We start from the raw sequence: 7,959 nt of genomic DNA, 5'->3' as shown, positions 1-7,959 counted from the left end.
ATGATACATTCTAAACATTAATAATTACAGTAATAGAAATACAAAAATACAATTCCAATACAATATTAATAAAAGATAAATAATAATAATAATAATAATAATAATTAATAAATACTAATAGATTAATAATAAAAACATTACTATTACTATAAATAAATACTAATAATAACAATAGCTTAATAATAATAAAAGATTAATAGTAATAATAATATATTACTACTAATAAATACTAATATTACTAATAATAGCTTAATAATAATAACTAATACTAAATGGATCACTGCCATCCCCAGTTTATTCTGGGTCTTCTCATAGGTGCCACCTTTTTGGGGTTCTAGTTTCAGGGTGCCATCTTTTTGGGTGCCCTAGGGACCTCTCCTGAACCATACGAGGTTGGCCATTTTGGGAGCTGGTTCCTGACACACTCTGGAGGCCAGCCTGATAGTAATAGAGGGAGATTTGCCACACTTTCATTTGAAGGTTGGGTGGTGAGGGCACCCATCTCCTCAAACGCCTTCAGCTCTATCCTCGATAATTGAGGCCCCAAGGGCACACACCCCCTTCCCTTGGCAGCAGGGGCTCCTGCGCCTCCTCCCCTTCCACTCTGTCCCCTTCCTCCATCCCCATACCAGTCCCTGGTGCCAAGGGGTCCAATGGGCAGGGAAGAGGAGCAAGAGGAGGACAGGTCTCTGCCCCACTACTGCCTCTGCCACTTCCAGGCCTCCTCCTCTGCTCTCCAGCACCAGAAGGGCTTTGGACACAGCACTAGGGAGCTGCTTCCTGAGGCTCTCTGCAGGCCAGCCTGATGGTACTAGTCGTCGTCACAGTAGTAGTAGTAGTAGTAGGGCAAAGGACATTGCCACCTGAGACTGGAGCATTGTTGGGCTGCCATCCTGTTTGCCCAGTTGAATGGTCCTGGGAGAAGCTTCTACTGATCCTAAAGATTCCTAAAGATTCCAAAAAGGGACTTGCAGGAGTCTTTTGGTGGCTTCCCTCAGCAAGGTATTAAGGCTTACATATCTTGTTGCCTGTTTTATTGAACCCCTTACTGTATTGCTATGTATTATTTATATGTATTATGCTATTATTTCTTAGACTGTACACCATGGACAGGTTTACTCTTATCTATTTTATTGTTTGTATGTACAGCGCTGTGCAAATCTACAGCACTATATAAATAAAGCATAATAATAATAATAGTAATAATAATAATAATAATATTCCCTTTCAGGAGCTGATGGTCCTTCCATCATATCCCGGATTCTGCTGGGACATTCACTGTTTTTCACCATTTTGAATGTCCCGGCCAGGATTTAGAGCCAGTCCCAGCTCCCTCCTCTGCCTCCTCCTCAATCATTATCTCCTGCTGCGCTAAAAGCATGGCAGCAGTGGCATGCGAGATCTAGCTGCCTCACTAGGCCTCGCTGGGCTTTGATGGGGCTCAGGGCGGGGGCCTCCATAGCTGCCTGCTGCACAGGTCAGAGCCTCAGCCAGTTGACTGGGCCCCGAGGAGCAAGGCCTCCATGGCAAGGCCTCTCCTCCAGTGGCAGTGGAGCCGTGCTGGGGCCAGCCAGCTGCCTGAGGCTCTGTGCCACACGGGAAGTGGTGGTGGAGGAGAGGCCTTGCTGTGGGGGCCTCCCTCCTTGGGGCCTAGCTGGCTGCCTGAAATTTACATTGTCTTTTATTTTCTCCTCCATATTTCTTGAGCGTCCTACAATTTGTTCTACATATTATCCTACATTTTGTGCTACATCATGTCCTACATTTTTCCTACACTTTGTCCCAGTTTTGTGGGAGGGAATTATGGCAACCCTATGCGGCAGGGATGGGATCGTCTTCCTGAAAGAGAACAGAGAAAGCAGAGATGTTTTTGACTTCCCATTTGAAGCCCACTGGTTGTAAATGGATATTCTCCAACAGATACAGACTTCCTCTATTGTTTCCCCAGAAAAGCTGTGAATAATCCCATTCTCCCTTTATTTTGGGATGGAGGGATTGTGATATATGTTGTATGTCAGGCAGGAACCTAGTTCAGTAGAGGGGTACTGTTTGTTCAGTAGAGGGATACGCATTCCTTCAATTCTAGCCCCATCCAGCAGACTAGAAACTCCACTGACCATTTCTCCTCCAGCCTCTCCTTGTAACACAACTTACTCTAGTGACATGCAGTCTTTGAACTTCTTGCAGGTCTCATAATGGAGAATGGATTCATACATGACCATGGCTTACAACAAGGTGTTAGAGATGAATGGCATATAGAGCTTCAGCATCTTGTCATCATCGATGTCTGTTATGATCAGTCCAATGGCTTTGATTGCCCCCTCCTGAGTTGAGAAGGAGATTGCAGACAACTGAGAAAGAGGAAGGGTCACCTGGCCCTTTTCCCCAACTCCCAAAGACAAGGCATAGATGGAAATCCTTTGAATTTTCTACGTGTGGAGCAGCCATGTGAGGGTCATCTGAAAAGACCCCTTCTGGGTAATGCTCACAAATCCTCTTTCTGCTGAACCAACCAAAAGCATTCATTCACCTTGTCCAAGAGGAAGAACAGGGCATGCTCCAGGTCACAATAGGATGAGGAGAGGATGCCATGCATGAGCTTATAAAAGACGCTGTTAAGAGAAACAGGGAAGAAGAGGGTAGTCGCATCCTTACTGGACTTCCAGCCCCAGAGAGGGAAAATAGGCTCAAGGCCCCAGGGATGCGTGGGAGAATAAGAGGCAACCCGCCTACCTTACAGATGATTCTAAATAATGGTCCAAGATGAGTTACAAATGCCCTTGGGCCACAGTGTCTGCAACTTTCTCGGCCATTGAAGGGTCCAGATGGCAGAACTTCTTGTAAAGATGATGCAGAGCCTTCTTTTTCTGGGGGGGGGGGGGGAAGAGGGGAGAAATTAGGTAACTGTCATCTGCTGTATGTGAAAAGCCTTGAAAAGTGCCGAGCAAGTTTATTTGCTTGGGTGCGCATTGACTTTATTATGGCTTTATTTGTTATGATGGAAGAGGCTCCATTTGCACGCTCTCTTTTTGGTCAGGAGGTTGAAATGTAGGACGTGTCCTGGAAGGTGTCATGGCCACCCTGTTCAATGGGCCTCTTTGTCATGCTCATAACGGAAGACATTTTGGGATTCCTACTGGTCAGGAGGTTCAAACATGCTGGAAAAGGAGAAGGCCAGGATCCTTCACTGCCTGACAAATCATGGTCCCTTCTCAGGACACCATTGGGCACTCTGCAGTGGGTACAGGAGGGCAAAAGATGAGATCCCTCTGTGGGTCTACAAGACTCTTTCCTTACCGGCTTAAAACGAATCTTCTCCATGCCAAACCTCTGAGAGGCACCCTTCTTAGAGCAGGCCACTTGCGCCTCCATAAGTCTAAAATGAGGGCAGGAAAAAGCCATGAAATGTGACACCTTCTGTCCACCAATGGGCCAGAATGATGCTCCAGACAGCCCATTGACGGTACCACAAGGGCATCCTATGGAAGCCCATAGACTGTGGAAGAGAGTGCTTCTTCCATTTCTCCAGGGTGAGTGAAGTGCCACAATAGCCATCCCTCCCTCAGAGTACCTGGCCAAAGCGGACAGAGGGCAAAGTTCCTCCTTCTCCTCTCTACGGATGTCATCATCCATGGCTCAGTCTTCTGTTTCCTGAAAATAAGTAGCATGGGGAAGAGAGAAGTGAAAGCCATCTCTTTCCGTGTGTGTGTGTGTGTGTGTGTGTGTGTATAGTCGACTCTCCTTATCCAAAGATTTTTTATACATGGATTCAAACATACATGGCTTGAAAATATTCCTCAAAAGTATAAATTCCAAATAGCAAACCTTGATTTTCCATTTTTATATAAGAGACACCATTTTGCTCTGCCATTATATTTAATAGGACTTGAGCATCCATGGATTTTGTTACCCATGGGACATCCTGGAACCAAACCCCAGAGGACAACAAGGTGTGTGTGTGTGTGTATAATTAAATAATAAATGCCAGTTTACTATCCAATTGTACAGATTATATACTGTCTGTCTGTCTGTCTGTCTGTCTGTCTGTCTATCTATCTATCGACAGGTTGCTAACAGTATTTCTTTGAGTGGTCATCTGCGAATCACATAAATGAGTTCTTCTGTGCCTGTGCAGTGATGCTCGGAACCTTCTGGAATCACTAGGTTTTGCAACTTTTTAAACATTTTGGCGGTAGCCCTGCCCACCCTATATAAAGCCCCTAGTGTTCCTGCTCTTTCTCAGTTCCGAAAATTTCACCGCGTAATAGAGACAGGAAGTGTTAGCAAATGAGCTGGACACTGAGGGGAGTATGGGTAGAATTTATGTGAATTCACAGAGGATCACTCAAAGAAATACTGTTACAGGTAAGCAACCTGTCCTCCTTCTTCGTGGTCTCTGCAAATCACACAAATGGGTTAGACTGACAAGCTTCGGTCAGTGGAGGAGAGAGTGTCATGACAGCAATTGTAAGGTTTAAACAAGTTGTATTTATTGTACAACAATAAACCTATGAACCAAAGTGCATTTGGATTGTAACATTCATTTTGTGTCTCACTCTTTTGTTTCAAATTGACTGTTTGCTTCACTTCCTATTTTTTCTGGCCTGGGAAGTCATGGCTTTACAAAAGGCACAGGATTAGACATTGTGCCCTTCACCCAGGCAGAAGAGACAAGAGGTGTAGGGATACTGCAGGCGTTGTCAAACAGCATGTCTTCAATGGTGGCCTTAGCATTTGGGTTCAAGTCTGATGTGCAAAGTCAGGAATGTCTCCTCAGGGCAATGACAGCCGCCATGGATTTGGCAGAACAGTCAGTGGCATGGCGAGCCGAAGTTAACAACCAACCTCCAATGGAATGAGCCTCATCTCGCTGCTCAGTAAGGAGAGCACGTCTCTTGTCAGGTACCTCAGGGATGATGAGGCAGATCTGCTCCATCAGATGCTGAACATAAGCCCCCATACAAGTATTATAATTAGCCACCTTCAGTCCCAGAACAGAAGAAGCATAGACCTTCTTGGCCAGACCGTCGATCTTTTTAGCTTCTTGGTCTGTCGGGGAGGTGGAGGTCTTTGGTATAAATGAGTGCTGCAACCCCTCAACAATGGTCAAATTTTGTTTTGGATGAGCAAAGAGCCAAGAAGACTGGGATGGGGAGATCCTGTACAAGGATCCGATCGTCCTGGCCATGGGTGAAATGGAGGCTGGTGTGTCCCATGAACGTTTGGCTATCTGTTCCAGGGAAGAAAACAACGGTATCGAGGCCAGCATCGGGACCTTACTATGGACGCACTTCTCAATCAGATCAGTGGCGTCCTCATCAAAGTGGGTGACCTGTAAATTGAGGGCATTGCCCATCTTTAACACCTGCAACAAAGGAGCTGACATCATCTGAGGGAGACGAAGAACCCAGCCGGTAAAGTTCTTGTGGGGAGCGTGTAGCCTCCTCATCCAAGGAGACTGAACCGGCATGGGACGTATGGGAGTCACCATGATGAGAGTCATTGTGGTCCGATTGTGATTTGTCATGGGGAAGCACGACCTCAGATCGCGACCTGTCTCTGGGCAATCAAGTTTGAGTGGAAGCCACTGCCTTTGTGAGCAAGGTTGTGACCGAAGAAGAAGCGGCTGTGGTGGCTGAGGGCATGGTGAAAGACTTGCAGGAGCCAAAACAACGGCGGATGGTTTCATGGTTGACAGACATGTAATATCTGTCTGCCTCACTGTCGTAGAAGTAATCTGCCCTTTCTTCCTCTTAATAGAGAGGCTCCCGATGGTGAACCTCAACATTCAGAACCAGGGTGGGAGAATGACGAATCCGAGACAGGTCCCCATGGGGCATCAAGATAGGCAAGTCCAACTTGTCAGAGTCATCATTAGGTTTAGAGACCTGATGGATCGTGAGGTCTTTGATGGAAGTTGCTTGAGATGCACAGGAGGCCGAAACCGAGGCCAAAACATGACGAGAGTAATAAGCACAACACTTCTCGGTATCAGTTGGTACCAAGGAAACCCTCCTGAGTATAGGAGAACTGGGGCAGTCTCCGGTGACAGTCTGGTCACCATCTGATGACTTGGTATGAGGCTTCTTAGCCTGAAGAGAGGCCTCCCTTTCGTCAGCATGTCTCCTTTTGGAAGTGGATTTAGAGCTTGAATCCTTCTGAGAGCTTGAATCCCTGATAGAGGTCAGATCTCTGTTAGTCATGACCAATTTGGAAGGGACTGAGTAACTAGGAGAGGAAACAATTGCAGATTCCAATGTCCGAAGGCTTCACGCTAATCCTTTTAAACAGAGGGTTCCTCATTAAAACAGCAATAGCAAGAAGCCTTCCTTGAAGTGTTCATTGGGGCAAGATGGGTTTTCAGTGTTTGCGACAGCAGTGAGGTCTAGTCAGTTCAAATGTGAACCCGCCTGATTGTAAACAAACAAAAAAAGACACATCACCTCCTGGAAGCACACAAATAGGAAACCAAATGGAGGGCCAGTTGCCATTCCCAACCCACACCTAGGAAGCTATAACTGTAATGTACCCACACCTAGGAAACAACAACTGTAATGTAAATGAAATGAATTCTACTAAATGAATTTCATCTCAATTCCAGACATGGCAAAACAACTGAGAAGTCAGTTTCAAGCTCAACACAATTTCTTTGTGATGTCTTCTTCCACTATGATGGAAAAAAAAAGATCTGAATTCCTTTCTCAGCCTGAATAGTTTTAGACATCATGATATGTAAACAGAAATGTAATCAAGTTGTTAAAAGGAAGTTTTAAAAGTTATTAAATTATATCCCAGGGTTATGTGTTAGATCCCACTGTGCCCCATGAGGCTGGTACAGCTTTTATCCATATTAAATAGAACTCTAAGGCCCCATTCCCACTGGGCTATAAAGCGAATCAAGAATCAAATTATAGGGACATTGTCCCATTTGAACTTCCACTCGATCCTTGTTTAAGGAAAATAGTTCCCATTTGAATTAGTGTTTGATCCAACTTTGATCGATTTCTCCAGCAAAAACCTGAATCAGTGGTGCATAACCCGGGTTATCCCGACTGCACTTTTCCAGCATATATATATTGCAGCTGCCATGTTGGATTTGGGACAAACTAATGGAAACGGTGGGTGTCCGAATTGGGGGAGGAGCAATGTTCAAGGGGCTGACCTGAAGGTGGCACCAGCTTTGTTCTCTTTCCTGCATTCTTGGTGCCGTTTCCTCCCGTTCGTGTAGGCATTCCCCCGGTGGAGTGGGAAGCAGGGCAAGGCGATCGCATGTGTAGACAAATTTATTTTTGTAAAGTGGAAGGCTTTCATGGCCGGCATCTATAGTTTTTTGTGGGTTTTTCGGGCTATGTGGCCATGTTCTAGCAGAGTTTCTTCAGAGAAATGAGATGCCAGCCACAGATGTTGGCGAAACGTCAGAAAGAAACTCTGCTAGAACATGGCTACATAGCCTCAAAAAGCCACAAAAACCTATAAATTTTTTTTTTAAATTAAGCTTTCGATCGCCTAGGCGCTGTTGGGTGTCCGATCACTGCAAATTGCTCCATTGGCCTCTAAACGCAGTAAGCGCATGACACCCCCCTGTCAACCCCCCCGCTCCACATAGATTGATGTGTGAGGAGACCCACTGCACACCCTTTTTATAACTATTATTTCTTTGTTTTCCTTTTTCTGTTTTTACTGAGCACCTAAGCGCCTCAGTGCTCCACCATCTGGGCGGCAATCACAACGGCGCCTAGCCACCAGAGTTCTCAGGCACTTCGGCAATCCATTGACCGCAAAAAACAAAACAAAACAAAACAAAAACAGAAAAACAGGTTTGAAAAGCAAATGAGAACGGGGAACAAAAATAGCTCGCATCAAAATGCATTGAAGCAACTGATGTCACTGTGACACCTAATCCCCTAAGCGCTTGATCTACAGCTTAAAAAGAAAAAAACCGGTTCCAGACAGGCAATA

The sequence above is a fragment of the Sceloporus undulatus genome, chromosome 2 (assembly GCF_019175285.1).
Source record: "Sceloporus undulatus isolate JIND9_A2432 ecotype Alabama chromosome 2, SceUnd_v1.1, whole genome shotgun sequence".
In the NCBI taxonomy this organism is placed as follows: Eukaryota; Metazoa; Chordata; class Lepidosauria; order Squamata; family Phrynosomatidae; genus Sceloporus; species Sceloporus undulatus.
This window is presented reverse-complemented; position numbering follows the sequence as displayed.